A 23,850-nucleotide genomic window follows, 5' to 3' on the forward strand; every position below is an offset into this window, starting at 1 on the left:
AGGATACACCACGTTTCCTCCTTGGCTTTGTGTACCCACAGGCACATGAGTACCAACCGCCAGAGGTATTTACCCTCCTATTTAAGAAATATTAATTATACCATTCCCCAGAGTCAGTGGTGCAAAGCACCTTTGGGCGCATGGAGGATGGAGCTGTGAAATCTCTTTCATTTAAAGCTTTACAAACCCCAAAGAATTAAAAACACACCTTTGAACAAAAACCTGCACATGAATGTTTATGGCAGCACTATTTATAACAGCCAAAAGTGAAAAGAAAGCAAATGCCCATCAACTGATGAAAAGATACACACAGTGTGTTATATCCATGGAATATTACTCAGCTATAAAAAAGAATGAAATATCAATGTGTGTCACAACACCGATGAACCTTGAAAACGTTACGTTAAGTGAAGGAAGTCAGTCACAACAGGCGTGTATTGTATGTGTCCGTGTATTAGAAATGTTCAGATTAGGCAAATCCATGGACAGAGAAAGATTAGTGATTCCCAGGGGCTGGAGGAACAGGGGAATAGGAAGTGAAGAGTGACTTTAATGAAGATATGGTTAGTTTTTGGGGTGATGAAAATGTTCTGGAATTAGATAACGATAACATTATCTAATGTACAGCATTATAGCATAACGGATATACTAAAAGAATTGTACACTTTAAAATGGTAAAATGGTAAATTTTACATTTTATGGATTTTATCTTAAGACAAAAATGGATATGGGGCGGGCCCGGTGGCACAGTGGTTAAGTGTGCACGTTCCACTTTGGCAGCCTAGGGTTTTCCAGTTTGGATCCTGGGTGCAGACATGGCACTGCTTGGCAAGCCATGCTGTGGTAGGCGTCTCACATATAAAGTAGAGGAAGATGGGCATGGATGTTAGCTCAGGGCCAGTCTTCCTCAGCAAAAAGAGGAAGATTGGCAGCAGATGTTAGCTCAGGGCTAATCTTCCTCAACAAAAAAAAGGATAAAAAATCTACACCAAATTTTCCTGTGTCCCCTCCCCTTCCCATTAAAAGCAGAAGCAATTCTGTTGGGAATAGAATTGCAAGGATATTTTAGCTCAGCCTTGCTCTTGTTCCCAAGAGTGACTCCTGAGGTCCTCCTACAGAATCCCGGGGCTCCGAGGAGCCAGTTTGAAACCCACTGCCTCAAACTCTCCTCACAAAGTGGTCTCCTCTTCCCTGGTGTATTTGCAAGGCCGGAGTCTCTTTCTTCCCAGAGCATCTTCCCTGAATAGCAAGGATAGAGTGCTGCTCCAACACCCGTCCCATCTTTCCCTCTCCAGCTCTTCCAGATACTCCACTTTCAAACTGCTCTCTCCCTGGCACCAAGTTCCTCACACGTTCGGGAGCCAAGTTTTTATACCACCCACATGCACCGCAAAAGGCCAGCCATGAGGACATGGGAGAAGAAGCATGTTCTGCTCAAAAGTTTATTCCCCAACCTTGAATCCCCTCTGCAGTAACGCACATGCACATGCGCATGTACATTTCACACTTGTGTGTAAGGTATGTGGTTTGCCAGGCCAGGGGTTGCCTCGGTCAGAAACATCCAGTTGAGCCTGCCCCACTCTCAGAATATTTTGAGTTGATCGCAGCAGATCCATTTATTTACTTCATTTTCTGACTTGGCTTTTTTTCAGAGTGCCTTACTTGCCCCCCACCTCAATGTCTCCAGTTTCATGGCAGACACAGCGCCATCATCTCTGACCCCAGTTTTATCTGTTGCTCATGTTTGCAATTTGCACAGCCTTCCTTCTAGTAGCTGACTGTGTTGGGACTGGGGAGCAGCCTGGATTGAGGCAGCTCAGAGCCCCAGCCTCCACCTACGCTAAGTCACCAAGGAGTCCACAATGCTGTTTCCCACTTCTTTTCTTATGCTTTTTCTCTAGTTGACATACCCTTTCCTACTCTGTTGGCCTGACTAACTCACTCATGTATACGACTCAGAGGCTTACATGGAAAGATTCACCTCACCTCCTACTCTATATACATAAAAAATGTTAGATAAAATATAATAAAAAAGTAAATAATAGTCAATCTGAAAGCAGGGAGAGGGAAACCCACAATGCCAGCATTGCAGAGGGACCTGGAGGTGGAGCTGTTACTGTAGACTGCTCCTTAATTCATGGTGGGGGGTGGGGGGGGGTGAGGAAGTTTATATAAATGAATATGGGCTCTGCTCCCCTGGGTGAACTGAAACCCTAGACAGACAAGAGCCTTAAAGAATGACCTATCAATGAAATATGGATTTTACTAAAGCCCTCCACTTCCAGGGCCATAAGTGGAAACCAGAACCCTACTCATAGAGTTCAAATTCAATAGTCTTTGAGGTGTTAAGACTCCAAAATAAAAAATTAATATTAAAAAACCCCAGCTAATCTCAAACTAATCCATAGGGATGCTTCCATAAGACAAAGCACAAGTCACTCCCACATAACCATGCCTACTGAGATGACTTCCTGGTAAAAATTATGTTCCACACAAGGAAACAAGCCACAGTGAAGGAGAATCAGCATATGGGCAAGTGGAAAAATTCATGCTGAATGAACTGGACAATTAGACAATCTGACAGAGATTCTAAAGTAAGAATATTTAAAGTGGTAAAAGGAGATAAATGAATGCAGTATAATAAGTCAAGAGCAACAAAATATGGAAAAATAATAGGTGAATTTTTAAAAAGAATTAAGGAGAAATTATAGAAATTAATGTATTTGTGCATATTAAAAACACAATGGATGGATGATACAAGAAACTAGAAGAAAAGAGAATTAGTGAACTGGAATATAGCTTTGAGGAAATTACTCAAATGCAGTTCATAGATATAAGGAGAGAAATGATAAAATTAGACCTAGAGGGTAGACTAAGACTACCCAGTATGCATCTAATAAAGAGAATGTAAATCCAGAGGAGAGTGACATTCATAGGAGAATTGGCTAATTTTTTTCCAGTTTTTTTATTGTGATAAAAAAATTCATTACATAAAATTCACTATCTTAGCCATTTTTAAATATACAGCTCGGTTGTGTTTTGTATATTCACACCGTTGTGAAACAGAATTCCAGAAATTTTTCATTTTATAAATCTGAAACTGTATACCCGTTAAACAACAGCCCCTCATTTCCTTTTAGTCTCAGCCCCTGGTAACTACCATTCTACCTTCTGTTTCTATGAATTTGACTGTTTTGTATACCTCATATAAGTTGAATCGTACAGTATTTGCCCAGTTTCAAAAACAGATCGAATCAACATAGAGGGTCCTAGATAAGAAATAAAATCTATACCCAAGATATTTTACATCAATATGATTGAGTATCAAAGATAAATTCTTAAAAGTTACAAAAAAAGGAAAGAGAAATTACCAACAAAGAGATAGCTGTTAGGCTGACCACTGTCAACCTGACATTCTACACCCAGTTTAATCTATCATTTGGAAATAAGATTAAAATGAAGACATTGTCAGACAGAAAAAAAGAGTGAAGTAATTTGTCTACTCGCTGGCCTTTCCAGAAGAACTATTAAAGGATGAACTGGAGTAAAAAGAAAATTGAACCTAAATGTAAAGTGTGAGACATAAGGAGTAGTGTTGAGTGAACAGTATTAAGCATACAGTAAACACTAAATAAATATAAACTTCAAAAATACACATACATATATGTGTATACACACATACATACACTAATAATGGAAGGGTTTTTAAGAAGGTGGAAATAAAATACTTGCCAAGTACATGGGATATTGGGTAAGAGATTTCATAGTTAGGGGGTCCTATGTACCTCACAGTATTCACTTTAAACTTATTAAATACAGCATGCATGTTTAAAATTGAAGAGTAATCTCTAAATTAATCCAAATAGAATATGTAACTTCCAATTTTAAAAAGGAGAAATACGATAAAATTTTCAATTTAGTAGAAAGTAGGAAAGGAGGCAAAAAGGAGACAAGGCAAAGCACAGTAGTAGAATGCCACCTAGCAATGGAAATGAATGCACAGATCTGTATGTAGTAACATGGGTAGGTCACAAAAAAGTAAGATTCAGAGTGAAAAAGGAAGTTGACAAAGTTTATGTATGGTATTAATGTATGTACTTCTTATAACACATGAAATCATGATATGAGTTGTTCATGGATATGTACAAATACAAAAATATGATGGTGAAGTTCTAACAGCATCACTGGGCTAGGAGTTGCTTCTGGAAATAAAAGAAAGAGTATAAAATCGAAAAGGCCCTCAAAGAAGTTTCTACTATATTGGTAATCTTTAATTCTGTGTAAATTTTGAAGCATCTATGAAACAATATTGGTGTCAGTTAAATCCAGTTGGGGAGTGTGTGAGTGTTTTGTGATATTGTATTATTCTTGTACATTTCTATAGATTTGAAATATTTCATAGCTACAAAAGGTTCAGCTCAGGTACCCCTCTCCCAAGAGCCCTCCCAGTCCTTCTATCTCTAGGCCAAATCTAATACTGTCTCCTGTGCTCCCATAGCTCCATGCACTCACCTTATCAACTCATCTATCTTGTAATGGCTTAGGTGATGTTCTTCAGAAGCAGAGCCTGAGACAGGAGTTTGGGCCCTTGTGATTTACAAAGGGAAAATTCTTCAGTAAAAACCTGTAAAGGAGGGACTGAAGTAGAGTAAGGAAGGGGAAAGAGCCAAAGATGTGGTCTGAGACACAGCCTAGCCCTGGGCTGACCCACAGGACAGGACTCTGGAGCAAAAACCAAACTACAGGGTTGTCTCTCCTTGAAGTAGGATGGCTGCCTTTTATATCTCAGTATCATTTAGTGGAGGTGGGTGGCTCTGGGCCATCAAAGGCAGTTCTCTCAATAAGAAAGGGGAGCTCCTTGTGAACCCCCAGCAGCCAATACGCACAATAGGTAGAGCTCAGTCCACTGACCCTGTAAATGACCTCTGGGTGGAGTACCAAACAGCTTCTACTATACCTATGTCATCCTTATATGCTCAAGTTCTTCTCTACTTTCCAGACAGTGAGCTTCTTAAATCAAGGGCTGAGTCTTACACAGTATTCTAAACCCCTGGCTGAGCACAGTGACTCCCCAGAGTAGATTCTAACAGACATGTAATGAACTGAAATGAACCTGGAAGAAAATGACCCAGCAATGCTAAAAGGGGAATGGCAAGAGGAAAAACGCCAAGTCTGTCCTTGCTTTTGCCTTCCTGAGCCCATTGGTAGAGTGTTGACTTGTTGATTTCCTGATAAGAGAAATGCATGCATGCATCCATTCATCAAGCATTTATTCAACACCTACTATGTGTCAGGCACTGGAGATCAAAAGCTGTATATCTTATGCTTGTGCCCTCAAGGAGGTTACATTGCAATCAAACGAGTAAGGTAACTGATTCCCATCAACTTATATTTATGGAGGGCCCAGGTTGTAGGATCTGTGGGACATCCATGCTGAATAATTGATGCTGCCTGCCCATAAGCCCTTACGTTTCAGAAAGGGAAACAGGAATGCACATAAAAAATCTGATATCAGATAAGCTGTTGTAACTACAATAACTTGAGTTCAACTGTGTGATATATGTTCAATATGACATATAATTCATTCATTCATTCTATTATTCATTTGTTTGTTTCTCCTCTGAGCAAATATTTAATAAGGGCCTATTGTGTACTAAACACTGAGAGGCACTGGGCATAGAGTGTTGAACAAGAAAACATGGTTCATAAATTTACAGATTACAGACTAGTAGGAAAGACAAACATTCTAGAGTTACTCATATGTAAATATATAATTTGCAAGTTGCAGTAAGTCTATGAATGAAGATAACCAAGTGCTGTGAAACAAGGTCATGGAAGATACTCTGATTTGGTTTCCAGAGTTAGGAAAAGCATCTCAAATGAATTGACTTTTCTGTTTGTTATAAATGGAGAATTAGGACAAGCAAGTAAAGAGTGAGGAAGAGAGCATTCCAGATGTAACATAAAGAATCACAAAGTTTCTGATGTTGGTTGGCGTTTACACAGGATTAGAGCAGGTTGGAGACTGGTTGGCGTGAGGGGTCCGGAACATGCATGACTTTGCAGGTCTCATTAAGATATTTAAATTTCATTCCAAATGTAAAGGGAGGCCACCAGAAAGTTTAACCAAAGGAGCAATATGATCTGATTTGTGTTTTAAAAGATTAGTCTAGAGGCTGGCCCAGTGGTGGAGTGGTTAAGTTTGCACGCTTGGCTTCAGTGGCCTGGGGTTTGCAGGTTTGGATCCCAGGTGTGGACCTACACACTGCTCATCAAGCCATGCTGTGGTGGCGTCCCACATATAAAATAGAGAAAGACTGGCACAGATGTTAGCTCAGCCACAATCTTCCTCAAGTAAAAACAGGAAGACTGGCAACAGATGTGAGCTCAGGGCCAATCTTCCTCTCTGTCTCTGTCTCTGTCTCTGTCTCTCTCTCTCACACACACACACACACACACACACACAAGATTAGTCTATTCGCATGGAGAATGCGTTGGAGGCAAACAAGGATGGATATGAGAGGAAAAGATAAACAGGTGTCCAGTAGTGAGATGATAGTGGCTTAAAGTAGGCATGATAGATTCAATATGTATGTTGAGGTTTGGATGAACAAAGCTGGGAGATGGACTGGATATGAGGAGTGAAGGAGAGGAAGATATGAGAATGATTCCAGATTTCAGGCTTGAGCACTAGGTAGATGAAAGGAATGTTAACCAAGAGACAGAGGACAGGAGTAGAGACTAATTCTGACTAAGAGAACTCAGGAAGGCCACTAGGGGTAGGTAATATCTGGGCGGGAGTCATAAAAGAGGACATTCAAAAAGATTTATATTGGGACAGGGGGTTGTTCTAGGCAGAGAGAACAAAGTGAACAAAAGCCTGGGGATGAAAGAGTGCATGGTTCAGAGTGGCAGTAAAAGAGTATGGCTGGCTGTGCAAAGTGGCACAGTGTGGGATGTTGTTATCAGGATACGAGATTGAAAAGCTAAGTAGACACGGGAATCAAAGTCTTTGAAATTAATCTGTATAAAAAGATAATCTTTGGAGGCTTTTAGGCTGTGGAATAACATGTTCAGACCTGTATTTTTTTTTAGGAAGATCTCCAGAATTTCTGGAGCTTTGTAAGGGAGAAAAAATAGTTGGTGTTGGAGAAAGAGACATTTTGGGAAAATTGAAATATATGCAATCTTTTTTTAGCATCTCTAACAGATCAGTTTAAGAATATGTGCATGCATTATGTAGAATTTAGGTTGTTTTTTAAAAGGATCATGCTTCATGTTTGTTATGTATAGAGCTGCTAAGACTTGGACAACTCTTAGAATAGATTCTATTTTCCCTTTAGGATGGAGGTGGGGTTGTGGTGGCGACCCGTTGGTCAACAATATTGCCTTGTCAAATCTTGTCATTTCCAATCTTAATTTTCATATCTCTTTTATAATTCAAAAAAGAAAGGGTGGTTTTGGTTTTGTTTTTGGATGGCCATCTCTATTGTCCACTAAAGTATTCTTTGGACTAAAAAGCAAAGGAAAAAAATATATATAACTGGAGAATTATGGGACAGCATATACTATTCATGGTGTGGGATTATAAAAAAAGGTGTAAAAATAATTTTCCTATTTATGCTTTCTTGGTACTTTATACATTTCTTTTTAAATCAAAGCAGTGTCCTTGATCAAGAGTCAGTAAACTTTTTCTGTGAGGGGCCAGAGAAGAAATATTTTAGTCTTTGTGGGCTATAAATTTGCTGTTGCAACTATTCAGCTCTGCCTTGTAGTGCAAAAGCAGCCATAGATGACGCATAAACAAATAATCATGGCTGCGTTCCAATAAAATTTATTTACAAAAAGTAGGCATTGAACCATATTTTGTTGACCCTTGCCCAAGACCCCCAACACTGATAATACCATAAGGATATTTTTTGGCTACTCTTTTAAAATGTCTATTTTTGCCTTTGTATATCATGTGTCGTTTACAGAGAGTATCAGTGTATCTCATTTTTCGCTTCACTTACAAAGGTTGCTCAGTTCATCTAATCAGGTGAAGTAGAGCCAGTATTCAATAAAAGTGAGCCCCAAGTACGGTAGCCCTTTGTCTTAATCAAAGTTACAAAAACTTGTTACCAGATTTGAACTTATTTTTGTGTCCCTCCTTTTGATTTGTCTTGAGTGCCTGCTTTTAAACTTTATGTTTAATGACTAATAAAATTTGTTTCTCGGATAAAATTCTCACTCACCCTAAGAAAGTGGGGAAGAGAAGCTCCAGGAGGGGAAAGAAGAAAATGAGAACAAGGATGATGTGACAGAGATAAAGAGGAGAATGTGCTGCTTTTTTTTTTTGCCTAGAACTCATGGGCCAGGCTCTGCGCCAAAATGTTGCAAACACTGTTTAATTCCCCCGACAACCCTATAAAGTAGGTTACAACCACCATTTAAATATTGGCAAGAACACTTTTAGCTTGGGTTTCTCCACAAGCAGACACTGGGACAAGGATTTGAATGCAAATAGAAATAATCTATCTGGGAGGCAATCCCAGGACACAAGGTGAGGGAGTGAGTAAGGAGGAAAGCCAATAGTGGATGCGTTGAGGGGTCAAGTGACATTCAGGCCCTCTGGGGACCCTTTTGGAGACTAGGTAGAGCACAGCTCATAGCTGTCCCACCGAGGAGCAAGGAAGCTGGGTTGTTTAACCACCAACTCCCATTCCTTGTAGGTTGAGTTTGCTCCTGGGGTCATTAACCCCTTGGATCTTCCATCTTGACCCACATGTGGGTTGATATCATTCCTAAAGCCGGAGAAAGCCTTTAGGGAGAGACAAACAGGTGCTACAGGCGAGAAAATGATGGTGTGTACAGAATTTGTTCACTGAACCCTCAGAACTTCCGGCATGGGCCAAAGACATATGGGTGGGGTACCAATAGTATATGCTACAGACACTGAGGCTAAAGTCCCTAATGCATGCATGATGCTATTTTTCCTGACTCATACCCATTGCTTACTCCTCTTTTGTTCCCACTCAATACTATCATCCGTCCTAGCGGTAAAGGGCAGGCTGGGGCCAATCTCCAAGAAGGGGCTTTAACTAATAATTCTGCTAATTTTTCCAAGAGCTCACTCTGTCCAGTATGTCAGAACTCACTCTTAACACAAAGACAGTAGTTTGCCTTCACTCTGGCGTGATGCAATTTTAGTGGGAAAGAAATCAAAGAGAAGTAGTCACAATCCACTAAATCATCCCCAACCAGTCGTTTAGCTGCATGGACTACAGAAGCAGGATTTAATAAGTAGCCAACATCCGTAGATAGTGGGGTTCACCAATCTAGTGATGGCTGCTGTAACAGCAATGGGAGAATGTTCTTTCTTTGCAAACTTAGAGGCATATACCCAGGTATGGAGAAAAAGAGTTTAGAGAAAAATATCAAGTGCTTTATAAGGTATTAGCTAGTGTCATTATCATAGATTTTTAAAAATAACTAATTAGCTTTTAGCATATCCTCCCTTGCTTTAGACCCATCTTCTTGAGTGGGAGTAAGCAGGAGACTGATTTAATTATAGCGCAAGGGTTAACATATGAGAAAGGCATGGGACCTTCTCTCTACGTTCCTCCAGAGGGCAGATCCAGAACTGATGGGGTGGGGGAAACTCCAAGAAATGATTGAACTCAGTATGAGGAAGAACTTTCTGGCAGTTGGCACCATCTAAGACTAAAGCTACACTGCCTTGTGAAGCAGTAAGCTCCCCACCACTGGAGGTGCTGGCTCCCCATTTGCTGCCGTCAGAATAGTGGGAACTCTGGCATTGGGTAAAAGCAGGGAAGAGATGATCATTGTGCTTTCCTTGAAATAATAGTCTCTGGAGTCTGATAGCCTGGGTCCAATCTTGGCTGTTATGATTGCTCACTCTGAGCTTAATTCTCTAATCTTTGAAATGGGGCTAATGATAGTATATTTTCATAGGTTTGTTCCATAAATTTCCTAAGATTATGTGTATAAAGTGCTTAGCACGGTGTCTAGACATAGTAATCACTAAGTTGATATAGTTGCTTGTTGTTATTAAGGAGCTCACAACAAGGTAGGAATTTGCATAGAAATTCTCTTGGAAAAACACAATGAGTGCTCTCTTTTTCTTAGGCTGGAGCCAGATGCTAAAATACAGAAATGAATACAGCAGGTTCTTTCCCGCAGGGAACCCCCAGCATGCATGTTCTTATGTACAGGGATCTCCTAAGGATGAATTAGTCCAGGAAGAGTGCAGGTCTGGGTCTCAGGGAATGACAGTTCTGGCTGAAGCCCAATAGCTCTGCCTGGGAGAGGGCTGGTATCCTGGGTGATGGAAATAGGTGAGCCACATGGTCCTGTGCCATTTCTAGAGGGGTAGCAAGCAGGCACAGTAAACTCCAGGGGACTGTAGGCAGTCAGACCAACAAGTCCCAAGTGTTTATCTAGGAAAATCAAAGTAAATGCTAAAATCAGCCTTATGGGTAAAAAGAACTCTCAAAAAGTCAGCTGTGGGCTGGCCCTGTTGCCTAGTGGTTCAGTTTGGCATGTTCCACTTGGCCGTCCGGGTTTGGCTCCCAGACACAGAGGTGATGACCCACATACAAAATAGAGGAAGACTGGCACAAATGTTAGCTCAGGGTGAATCTTTCTCAGAGAAAAAGAAAGGTCAGCCTGTCAGTATACACAGGGTTTAGCTCGCTCCAGGTCCATGAAAATAGTAATTGAGAAAAAAACAAGCTGCAAAGAACTACAATTTGTTGAGCATTTACTAAATATCAGGTATTGCCCTAGATACTTCTTATGCATTAAAGTATTTAATCTGCTCAGTAACCTTATGAGATAGGTACCACCGTTATTATATGACCATTTTATAAAGGAGAAACTGAAGTTTGAAAAGGTTAAACTACCTACCTGGGGTCACAGGTATGCAGATGGGGAGGCTTCCAGGCTAACTATTTACCCAGGAGGGGAGGATTACTGGAGAAACATCCATTTGCTAGCCGTTTTCCCTAATCCGGAATGGTACTGACTGTTGCTTCTGGGCTTTGTGGGGACAGCTAAGCATCTGGACCTGACATCTGCTTCTGACTTGTTTTTGCCATCTGTACCTCCCTGAGATGAATAATATGAAATGGGGAATGAGAAACAAGAACAGAAGCGGCGGTTGCCATGGAAATGCAAGAGTCTTGGTACAGCCCAGTTCTGAGAGGTAACACTCATAAAGGTATGTGAAATGGGAACATTCTCCTGTGACGGTATGTGAAGCTGCAAGGATCACAAGGAAGACCTCTTCTCCAAAAACGCTAGTTAGTTGGGCTGACCCAGGTGGGAGAACAGAAATAGCCCAGCATTCATAGGTCCAAATTCTATATGATTTCCTAGCTGTGTGATCTTGGACAAGTCATTTAACCTCTCTTGATTTCAACTTCCTTTTAGGTAACAACGTCTACTTTGTAGGATTGCTGTAAATATTAAAGGAGTTAATGATGCCAAGTGTTGAACATTAAGTCAAATATTTCAGAATATTAATATCTGACTTTCTGCGTGACCTTGGGTTTATTCTACTTGTCTTGATTGAGGTTTATCCAAGGTGAAAAATGGGCCAGAACTCAGCTTCTTTCCCGAGTTGGCAGCAGAACAGAGGTGGAAGTATTTACTCTGCCAATCTCAGCTAGTTCTGACCTTGTGGAAACTCAAACAAACAGAATCTTACTCCAAATCGCTGCAGGAATAGCACATGTAGGGGTCATTCTTTGCTCTGGCAATTATTGGCTTTCTTTCCTGGACCTTTAAAAAAATATTTCCCGGGTAAAACAAAGTCCACTGGTGTCCAGCAGAAAAGCAGAAAGCAAGAGGATGTTTCTCCTCTCCTCTCTCTTATTACTAATGCTTATCCAGGCCTGCTGATGACAAAACAGTGTCAGTGTTAGAAGGTTGGCAGCTGCAACAGTAGTGATACCTACGGCCTTCCAAAATATTCCAGACTTGTAGCAGGGGCTGCTTGGAAAACAAGTCTGGACACAGGCGGGAGAAAAGGATGTTGTGGTTGTATGGTAGTCTCTCTGTGATGCCTAATGGTACTAAACGCATTGACTGGCATGTGATACCTGCTCAGATCCTTCATGCCTCTATGCTACTCTCTCCGTCTTGCGAAAAACAAAACAAGACAAAAAAAAGATCTTGTTAATATAAAATCAATGAGCTTCCAGCAGATGGATTCTAGAGAAGCCATTCGACAAGTGGGAGATGACCACTCCTCTCTTTTTTTCATAACTGTGGGTTCTTGGACAAATGACTATGTCCATGGGGTTTCTGTTTCTCCCACTGTCAAGTGAGGACAATGCTTCCTATCTTGGAAAATCATTATGGGCATAGAGACTTCCCACCAACTTATGAATCAATGAGTATGTGTTACAGATTGCTCTGAGAGCTGGGGAGGCAGGGGATGAATAAGACAAAATTGTTGTCCTGGAGGAGTCTATGTTTTGCAGGAGAGTCAGACAATAAACACATATAGCAAACAAGATAATTTCAGCTACTGAGATGAGCTATGAAGCAGATAAAACAGAGTCATGTAACACAGTATGACAAGGGGTGCTACTTTGTTAAATGATTAGAGGAGGTGACTTAGGAGTTGAGGCCTGAATGGTGAGAAGGTGTCAGCTCTGCAAATATCTGAGGAAAACTCATTGTTGGGAGAAGGAATAAGTGGAAAAGCCAACAGATGGAACACAGTTTGGACTATTTGAGGGTTATGGCTAGTAGTGAACAAAGGAAATGATGAAGAGAGATGAGAGACCTTACAACTTTAGCCACAGAGAGTGACTGCCTGCCTCTCTCTCAGCTCCAAAGCTAGAATCTCAGTGGCGAAAATTACTGGTTCAGCTTTAGTGAGATGTGCACTTCTTGACCTGTTGACTCTGGCTGGGGGGGTCAGGTTCATATCAGAACATGGTAGTGCCAATGGGACTCCAGCAGATGGAGTGAGGGGAAAATGTAGTTCCCAGGAAAAAAACGACTATTGTTCCCCAAATCAAAGGAGAGTGGCTGGTGCTTAAAACGAAAGCTGTTCGTTACACCAGGTTCTGTGGTTCCAAAGAAATTTGACCTTCATGACTGCCACTTGAGGTAGGTTGGGCAGGTCATCCTATAACCACCTTAGGAAAAGGAATCATATTACAGAGACTGAAGAGCCTTGTCCAAGATGACACAGGTTATAGACGGATAAACATGACAGGAAATCAGGTCTCAGGTTGAAATCCTAGGACAATGTCTTCTATTTTTTGTTTATTTATCCATTTATGTTTATTGGATATTTACTATAATTGCTATTGTCCTCCAAAAGGATTCTTTGTTCAAAGAATTTTTGAAAAACCAACCTACTATCTTTTGGAGATTCTTAACTTATATTAGCATAAAAAAACAAAGTTCTTGAAGGACAGCATTTATTAAAATTTCTTTGACCACTGAACTTGCTTTCTACTACATGAAATGCTCATCTAAATGCCTTTTAGCTGCTCCTCATTCATTTCGAAAATTTTATAACATGTATCTATTGTAAGATATAATGGAAATAACAAGGACCTGAAATCAAAACATCTGATTTAAATCCAACCTCTGTTGGGTGATCTTAGGCAAATCACCTACTATCTATACATAGGGTTCCTATTTCTTTATCTATAAAATGAAGAGAGTTAGACTAAATGAGACTAAAGTCTCTTCCTGCTTTGGTAGTCAGTAATTGTATTTCCATTCCCTAATGATATAAAAGTTACAGACTAAAAGAAATATAGTTCTTGACTTCAAGGAATTTACATTTCATTTGCAAAAGGAGAGTGTGTGCGCAAATGCATACAGGTGCACAGACACACACACAACCCAGGATCATAAACGCGTGATTATATAGTCCTAATTATAAACAACCTTGCTTGTCTCAAGGCGAGAGTAAAGATAATGTTGTTTGGTTGTTCTATGAGGAGCACAGCAACAACAGAAAAGTTACATGATTTCCCCAAGGTCACACTACATTTAATTGCAATCGCTATTGCCACACGTGTCCACAGTTTGGGATCTCTACAAGTTAACACATCCTTGGAATAGAATTTACGCTGTTTGCAAAAGTGCAAAATGGACAAGGTAAGAACTAATATTTGTATAACTCTTTATAGTTTAAAAAGTCCTTTGCTTGGACCCATTTCACCCAACCTGCACAGCCCAGAGTACTAAGTGGCAGGGCTGCTTTCGTCCAACTCCATAGCTGTCTGTTTCCACTAGGCTGCCCTCACTGGCCTAATAAAAACACTGCATTCCTAGACCAAGAGGTCAGACAGGGATGATCCCCCATCTATAGTGAAATCCCAATATTTCAAGCCAAAATGAGAGAAAAGGTGCCATCTCCATTCCCTTTTCCCCTCATTATGTGAATATTTTCATCCCCAATTTTGTTTTGGCTGTCAGGATCTTTGAGATGGAAAGGGAATAAAGGATATTACAGACATAGCTCATCCTAGTAAATACTTAGGAACTCGCTTGGCATTTGCTCCTTGATGGCAGGACATGAAACATACAAACACCTTAGCTACTACCCTTAGTTTCAGGGAAAAGGGGTCTCATAGAGCTATCTGTAAAATAGAATATTACACGGCAGAGAGAATGTTTAGAAGCCAAAGACCCCAATTCCTGCAATGTGTGATGGATCCTTGGTTGATTTACTTCTTTGAGCCTCAATTTCCTAATCTGTGATAATTAGGGATAGTTTTGATATTTTAATAATCAACTGCTATTTCAAAGATTAAACAAAATAATGCTTGCCTGTGCATTTTAATATTTTTTAAACAATTATTTTATTGAGGTCATACTGACTTATAACATTGTGTAATTTCGGGTATACATTATTATATATCAGTTTTTGTGTAGACTGTATCGTGTTCACCACCAATAGTCTAGTTTTTATCCATCACCATACATACGTGCCCCTTTACCCCTTTCACCCTCCCCCTACCCCCTTCTCCTCTGGTAATCTGTTCTCCTTATCCATGTGTTTGTTTATCTTTTGCAAATGACTGAAATCACACAGTGTTTGTCTTTATCTGTCTGGCTTATTTCGCTCAGTGTAATATCCTCAAGATCTATCCATGTTCTTGCAAATGGCATCATTTTAGCTTTTTTATGACTGAGTAGCATTCCATTGTGTGTGTATATATATATATATATATATATATATATATATACCATGTCTTCTTTATCCATTCCCCCTTTGGTGGGCACTTGGGTTGCTTCCATGTCTTGGCTATTGTGAATAATGCTGAGATGATCATAGAGGGGCATATATTTCTTGGAAGTGTTGATTCCACATTTTTGGATAAATGCCCAGTAGTGGGATGGCTGGGTCATATGGTATTTCTATTTTTAATTTTTTGAGAAATCTCCATACTGTTTTCCACAGTGGCTGCACCAGTTTGCCTTCCCACCAGCGGTGTATGATGTTTGAATGCATTTAAATCTTTCATGAAGGATGCAGACATGAGGAAACATCGCTTTGAGAATTAATATTACATGGATAGTGTTCAAGGAAAGTGTTTGTACAAGAGCTCAAACTTTGTTGTAACTAGATAGAGAAAGCATTGTCCCTAGGAGTCAAATACCAAAGAACAGACATAGTTTTGTTCCACGAAATTCTTCTTTGTGATTGTAATTTTTTGAAGTAGAATTTGACCTGTATTCAAGAGAGAATGTAGCTAGATATTGGAGTCAGACTGTGCAAAAGACACCAGGCATAAAGGAGAGGGATGTGAAGGAGAGAGGGAAACGAACCATCAGGATTGTACAAATCGGCCCCCAGGTGAATCAAATCCTTTCCTCAGCGGCTTCCAAGCTGTATCTGGGTAAACACATTGTCAGTTGTCAAGGTCATGTGCTCTTCCATAGCTTATCTAGCGCCCCTTGTCTAGCGCCTGTCAGTCACAGCTTCTAAGCTCTGACAATGGGGAAGCATTTAGTGGTGTGTTAGCTGTTACACCTAAGCATCTGCAAGCAATGCTACAGCAGCCACAGGCAGGGTTCGCTGAGCACTCTCCAACTGAGACCAGATTCCAAACCCCTGCCATGTAAAAAATACTGGTATCTGGCAGCAGTGTTTAAATTCCACCACCTTTGATATTTCCAAGGATAGGACACCATCCAACTGTGGTATGTTATAAGATAGCATACATGGACTTTGGGACAGACCTAGGTTTGTCAGGATAAGTGACCTCGGCCAAGTCACTGCACTTTTCTGAACTTTTCCTCTTTTGTTTTTGAGGAAGACTAACCCTGAGCTAACATCTGCTGCCAATCCTCCTCTTTTTGCTGAGGAAGACTGGCCCTGAGCTAACATCCATGCCCAGCTTCCTCTACTTTATATGTAGGACGCCTACCACAGCATGGCTTGCCAAGCGGTGCTGTGTCTGCACCCGGGATCTGAACCGGTGAACCCCGGGCCACCGAAGCAGAATGTGCGCACTTAACCAATGTGCCACTGGTCCAGGCCCATGAATTTTTCCTCTTTTAGAAAAATAATCCTCCCTTACTTGTCTGAAAGAGTTATTTTAAAAATAATGAAGGTTAACTGGTAAAAGAGATTAGTGGCTTGCTAAGGTCTCCAGTAAGTCAGTGGCCAAGCCAATATCTGAAATTGGGAATTCTGGCGGTCAGTTTAGCATCCCTTTCACCATTTCATCCAGAGGTCAGTTTGAACCAAGAAGAAATCTCAGAGTGCAAAAGAACCTGAATTTCTGTCAAGTGGTAGAATTAGATATTTTTTGAGAATCCTTTCTATGCCCACCAGATAATTGGAACTGAAACGTTCTATGGCAAATTGATTGCTCAAAGTTGGGGCTAAAATGCTCACCCCACAAAGACAAGCTGAAAAACTCAACTTTCCAGCTGCCACAGCAGGATGAGATTTCCATAATGCTGCACACTTACAGAGGAGGAGGGACACAGACACAGCTTTGCAATCGAGAAGTTAACAAAGCCCTTACTCGCTTGGTTCCCACATCATAAGAACCTCTATACTGGTGCTTCTTAGACTTTGTGTTGAAATAACATGGAAGATTTTTTTCTACTTCATCACAGACTTTTATTTAAGTAAAATACAATGACGGCAAATTGAGAAATGAAATAAAAAATAGACAGACAAAATACAAGGCCAAATTTTGTTGTGTTAGATTCAACAGAAATAAAATTGCTTTGTCAAATGGTTGTAAAAGTTTCCAGAGTCTCTCTCTAAATTTCTAACATCCATGCCCAACTTCCTCTACTTTATACATGGGACGCCTACCACAGCATGGCTTGCCAAGCGGTGCCATGTCCGCACCCGGGATACGAACTGGCAAACCCCGGGCCGCCGAAGCAGGACGTGCACACTTAACCAATTTCATGAGACAAGTATCGTGACATAGGCAAGTTATAGTCTGTGGGTCAGCATCAGTCTGTGGACTGCCCATTGAGTAGTTCTGCTCTGTATCACTGGAGAGCAGGAGCCCTGAGCATTCTGGACCAGGAGCCCTGGAGGAACAGGTGTGGGTAATTACAAGATCATTAATATGCTCATGATTTATATGTGTATTATGTTTATTGTTTATTTCCTGCCTTGGGAATGTAAGCTCCATGCAGGGAGTGATTTTTGTGTATTTTGTACAGTAGTTGTCCCCAGAGCTAGAATAGGGACTGGTGCACCACAGCCCCTCAAAGAATATTTGCATATAAATGTGTGGATGATGCAAGGAGGGGTGAGAAGAGAGGTAGTGAGGAAAATAAACATCAAAATAAAAACACCCACACTTTCCCATATGAGGAAAGTTAATACTAAGAAAATTAGCCAACACATGTTAACCAATAATCAAAACATGAATTCAGCATGAATTAAAATAATTCTGCAAAACGTTTGACAAAGATTCATAATAAGAATGTGTAGGTTGATCACAGAGGAAAAAAATACTTGGATCACATCAGAAATTAGGAAACAAGCAAAAATATGAAACTGGAGAACGTGGACATAAAAAAGAACCAATTAGGAAATTTGAAAATGGATACATTTAAATAGAAAACGTAAAGAATGGAATAAATCCTAGTTAATAAACAATTAAAAATAATGATTTGGGATGGAGTAATAAGCACCTCACTCAGAATTCTCCAACAGAGAAGCAACTAAGGAAGAAAAAGAAAGCGATATCAAGAAGGACTTGAGAAGTTCCAACTTAGGCCCAATAAGAGTTCCTGGAGACTTACCGGAGAAAAAGGGAGGAGATACATTTGAAGAGGTAATTACTGGCCTTTCACAGAACTGAAGGAACACAAGTCCGTAGATCAAAAGATCCACAGGGAGGGCCAGCCCAGTGGTGTAGTGGTTAAGTTCATGTGCTCCATTTTGGCGGCCTGGGGTTTGCAGATCCAGATCCTGGGTGCAGACCTGCACACCACTCATCAGCCATGCTGTGGCAGCGTCCCACATACAAAATAGAGGAAGACTGGCACAGCTGTTAGCTCAGGGACAATCTTCCTCAAGTGAAAAAAGGGGAAGATTGGCAATAGATGTTAGCTAAGGGCCAAATCTTCCTCACTAAAAAAAAAAAAGATCCACAGAGAAGAATTTGTTGTTGTTAGGACCTCAAGTGGTTTCTGACCCCTGGCACCCCTGCGGACGGTAAAGCAGAACCCTGCCCGGCCTTTTTGTGCCATCCTCTTACCTTCTGGGACTATATCAGACAGTGCTCCACTGCTATTCATAGGGTCTTCAAGGTCCATTTTTTTGCAAGTGGTGGCCGGGTCCTTCTTCCTAGTCTGTCTTAATCTGGAAGCTCTACTGACACCTGTCCACCATGAGTGACACTGCTGGTATTTGAAATCCTGGTGGCATAGCTTTCAGCATCACAGTAACACCATTGTAGGACAACTGACAGACAGGACAGAGAAGAATAAAGTATACAAAATCAACACCTACTCACTGAATGAAATGTGGAAAAACTAAGGCAAAAATACAACCTCAAAAGCTGCAAGGCAGACTGGGCTCAGAGTAGTAGAATTTAGACTGACTAGAGATTTCTTTTTCCCCTTTGGCAATGAGGATGCCCAAAGACCAAGGAGTCATACCTCACTGCATTATGGGAAAGCATGTATCAGCCCAGAATTTTACCTCCAGCTAAACTTTTAGTCAAGTTTGAAGGCAGGAAAAAGCATTTTTTTTAAATGAGAAGATTAAAAGAAGTTAACACTGTCGAATTTTCTCTAGAAGAAAAAAATGCAGGATTTTTATAAAAAAGGAAATGCTAACCCAGAATGAAAATGTGGGATATAAGAAACAATGGTAAAAGTTAAAAAAGAAAATAATAGAAAAATTTCTGTGAGCACAGAAATTGATGAAATACCAGTACATTTGACTAACTGAATGTAAAATTAATAATTATGTTTCTGTGAAAAATGTAAAACAAACTCTAAAGAATAATTATCATAATGAGAGCTGAAGTTCAGTGGTAAATAATGTGTTCTAAGATATTTGCCATGTTCAGGAAAATATTTTAAAATTCTGAATACTTTTAGACATGGTTAAAAAATTCTAATTATTTATGTATGTGAAAAAATACACTCCTAAAACATCAGATGAGAATAACAAATATAGAAAATGTATCACAACTAGCAGAATCAAGAAAAGGAAAGGAAAAAAAAGAAGGTAGAAATAAGTCTAAATATATCTGTAGTCACTATTAGTGTAAATGAATAAAATTTGGCATTACAAGAGATATTCTCAGAATGGATTTTTAAAAATCCAGTTATAGGGGCTGGCCCCGTGGCCGAGTGGTTACGTTCGCGCGCTCCGCTGCAGGCGGCCCAGTGTTTCGTCGGTTCGAATCCTGGGCGCGGACATGGCACTGCTCGTCAGACCACGCTGAGGCAGCGTCCCACATGCCACAGCTAGAGGAACCCACAACGAAGAATACACAACTATGTACCGGGGGGCTTTGGGGAGAAAAAGGAAAAAATAAAATCTTTAAAAAAAAAAAAATCCAGTTATAATGTTCCTTAAATGAGATCCACTTAAAGCAAAATCACACAATAAGTTTGAAAAATAAAGTAAATGAAATATTACGCAAGTACTAATGCAATGAAATATAATTAGGCAACATACCAGCAAAATGAAACCTACGGTAAAAACATTTCTAGAGATAACGAAATACATTACCTAATAGTAAAATTTAAAAATTACTAAGCAAAAGTGATTTAAAGCATATGATTCATGTAACAACATATCCATATCCTCAAAATATAAAAGCAAAATTGATATTATTTTTTCCAAAATGGGCAAACATCCTATCATTAGTGGGAGATTTTACAATATCTTGATCAGAAACTGATAGATTAACAGACAAAATAGTAAACAGAATTAACAATCTTTGTCATATATGTGTGTGTATTTATTCTTAAATATGTAGATATATATATTTATATATGATAATATAATTATCTAAAATAATTTTTAATTTTTATTAAAATTAATATAATTTTTCTAAATATAATTTTAAGATATGCAAAGCAATGTAATTTTTAGTTTATATGTTTTTCTAAAATATGCAATATAAAATTTTCTAAAATGATAATTTTAGAATTTATATTTATAATTATAATTATTATAATTATATATATTTATATATGATAATTATAATATATAATTAATATGAAATTTTATGTTATATATACTGTATAATATTATGTATAAAATATATTATATTTTGTTATTATAATATATTATAATAATGATAATATATTAATATATAATACATATTAATATATTTTTTCTAAAATATGCAAAGTACACATATATAACAGATGTATCTGACTATCTATACATATGCATTTAGTGACATGCATGGTCATAAAGAAATTATCAAATATTTCCAAGAATTGATTCTGATAGACCACATTTTCTTTTTTCGATGCAAATCATTTAGACATTGACAATGAAACAGTGGAAGCATACTGTTACTTTAGATTTGGTAACTAAGATGAGGGAAGGGAAACATTTATTTTGAGCAGTGGTTCTATCATTGACTGAACATTGGAATCATCCAGGGAACTATGATAAACACTGATGCCTGGATCTCACCCCCAGCTCTTCTGATGAAACCGGTCTCTGGGCTGTGTAACCTGGGATTTTCATGTGTAGTCAAACCCGAGTACCACTGATTTAGGGTCTGGCAACATTTGTACCCTGTATGTGTTAAAGCCTTTAAAGATGGTATCCCAAAGACAAATGCTTTTGTTTCTCTTCAAGAATTACCCAGATACAATCTTCATTGAAAGCCAAGTGGCTGGTGATGCAGTCACCACAGCAGCTGTCAAAGTGCCTTCAGTCGCTGTGACCAAATTCCTCCCTCTGTCCTTTATTTCCTTGTTTTCTTATCAGGCACACATCTTAATTGACCCTTACACAGAAGGCATCTGACTGTGAGTTGCTGTGATCTCCCTGTGTGAAGGGGTCTGAGTCAATCATTTTGCCCATCTTCTCATTGGAAAGAAAGTAGCAGACACACTGAAGCATCTCTCCTTGGTCTAATCAGAAGGCCAAACATGCCAGGGATGAAGTTCTCCCTGAAAAAGAGTTAAATCCAAATATTCCGGAGTTGGCCAAAAGCAAAGATTAATGGCTGAGATTTTCAGTAACATAATTCTATACAGTTGGATAAATTGCAAGTAATAACATATAATGAATGAATATGTGTGCATTGAAATTAGACATATTGGCAACAAGTCCAAGCTCAGTTAATTATGAAGTTTGTGACAGTGGGCCCATTACTCATTTGTAAAATTTGTGACATATCAATGAGATGATATAGTAAAGTGCTCATCTCAGTGCCTGACACATAGTGTGTGGTACGTGGTATGCATTATTATTGTTATTGTCATAATTATTCAGTAATTTTCCAAAGGTACATACACCAAGGGTAATGCTGGCTGTCAGTTTTTGAAAACTAATGTATCTTTCTTTCATAAGAGGGGTGATAGGATGGGCCTGGAACTATGAGATGTGTCTTAGAAAGTTAGAAATATAAATATGTAAGTCCAGAGAGGGAGAGAGACTTTTAGCATTGAAACACCTCAGCGACACTATTTCCAGGTTTCTATGGACAGTGATGTCCCTTAAGAAAGGATCACTCCAATGGGGCAAAGTACTCTAAAGCTTCAGTGTGGTGACCGGTAGATGATACTGTGTTCATGCCATTACCGCAACCAGGGGAACAAAAAAGCATTTAAACTTAAAGTGGCCCAGGGCGCTGAAGCAGAAAGCTGTACCTCTTATCATCTTCTCCCTGGGATTTGCATCTCTTTTCCCCAATAAGATGTGGATAGACACCTATGCATGCTGCCACTTCCTCCTCTAACACTGCAACCTACAAACTGAGATGTCATGACTTTCATGTTTTAATGTGGGCTTTACACTTTACTCTCTTTTTTGAAAATCTATCCATTTCTAAGACTGCATTCTAAGTCTTTCTTCCTACTTTGTTATGTTCAAAGTTTTCTCTTTTCTATTGCGTAAGATACACAGGACATATTGTTTTCCTCTGTTCTGCATGAAGGCTTGTATCTCATGCAATAACACCTCTTTATTAGGCAACAAGTATTCGTTGAGTACCTACTATGTACACTGTACTATGTGTCAGGGATGTGGGAAGCAAGATAGAGTGCCTGACCTCAAGAAGAACATAGTCTAGTGGAAAAACAATGGAGACAGGTTATGATGGGAATGCAGAGAACAGGAGCCCAACCCGGACTTGAGGCAAGGATGGCTGCCTGGGAGTGGGTGAGGTTGGCTTTGAGCTGAAGAATAGTTAAGAGTTAACCAGCTGAGGGGGAAGAGTGTTCCAAGCAGAAGAAAGACGTCTTCAGAGGTCTGGAGAGGAGGAAATGAAGTAGGTTTTCCAGCATGAGACCTTCTATGAAGGCCATTTGATGCAAAGGTAGGGTGTTTAGGCCTTGTCCTGAATTAATGAAACACTGTTAGAGCTGTGCTGTCCTAAGGTAGCCACTAGCCTTGCGGGACTATTGAGCATTTGAACTATTGAAATGTGCTGAAACTAAAATGTAAACCAATTTCAAAGACTCAGTACTACTCAGAATATAAACTAGCTCATTAATAAATATTATATTGACTACATATTAAAATAACATTTTTGATACATTGAGATACATAAAACTATTACTAATATTAATTTTACTTTGTTTATTTTTACTATTTAAAATTTGGCCACTAGAAAAATTAAAATTATATGTGTGGCTTGCATTATATTTCTACTCAACAGTGCTTCACTAGAGGCTTTTAAAAGACGGACTATGTGATCATCTTTAATAATATTTTTCAGAGATGGATATTTCCTTAATATGACAAATATCCTGCTTAATGGAAACACTAAACACTAAAAGCACTTGCATTACAGTTACAAACAAAGATCTCACCACCATCAACAACAACAAAACTCACGACTATTAGTTAATATTATTTTGCAGATGCTAGACACTGCCATGGGACAAGAGAAGGAATTAAAGATATAAACATTGGGAATAAATATGTAAAATTGTCACTATTGCAGATAATATGATTACGTACTTGGAAAAGCTAAGAGAATAAAGTGGAAATTATTACAAATAATCAGAGAATTCAATAAAGTAGATTGGAACCATGTTAATATACTGAAATCAATAACTTTCAGAATACAAATAACACACAGAACAGTTAGAAAATATAAGAGAAGAAAAGACTCAGTTTAAGATAGCAACAAATAAGAAATGCCCAAGATCTGTATGAAGGGAAACTGTAAA

The 23,850-nt window shown here is 39.2% G+C and overlaps 1 long non-coding RNA gene across 3 annotated transcripts in view; it reads right to left on the reverse strand.

Annotated features, from left to right (window-relative positions):
* Positions 1–23,850, reverse strand: part of LOC139079719 (uncharacterized) — a 139,345-nt gene that overhangs the window by 11,514 nt on the left and 103,981 nt on the right. For 2 of the 3 annotated variants that reach the window (XR_011533601.1, XR_011533599.1), the window contains one exon: positions 18,726–18,931. The exons of the other annotated variant lie outside the window; for it this stretch is intronic. This is a non-coding gene — a long non-coding RNA (uncharacterized lncRNA). Of the gene's footprint in view, positions 1–18,725; positions 18,932–23,850 lie in introns of those variants that run through there. 3 annotated transcript variants of the gene reach the window in all.

The sequence above is a fragment of the Equus przewalskii genome, chromosome 26, assembly GCF_037783145.1.
Source record: "Equus przewalskii isolate Varuska chromosome 26, EquPr2, whole genome shotgun sequence".
Lineage (NCBI taxonomy): Eukaryota > Metazoa > Chordata > Mammalia > Perissodactyla > Equidae > Equus > Equus przewalskii.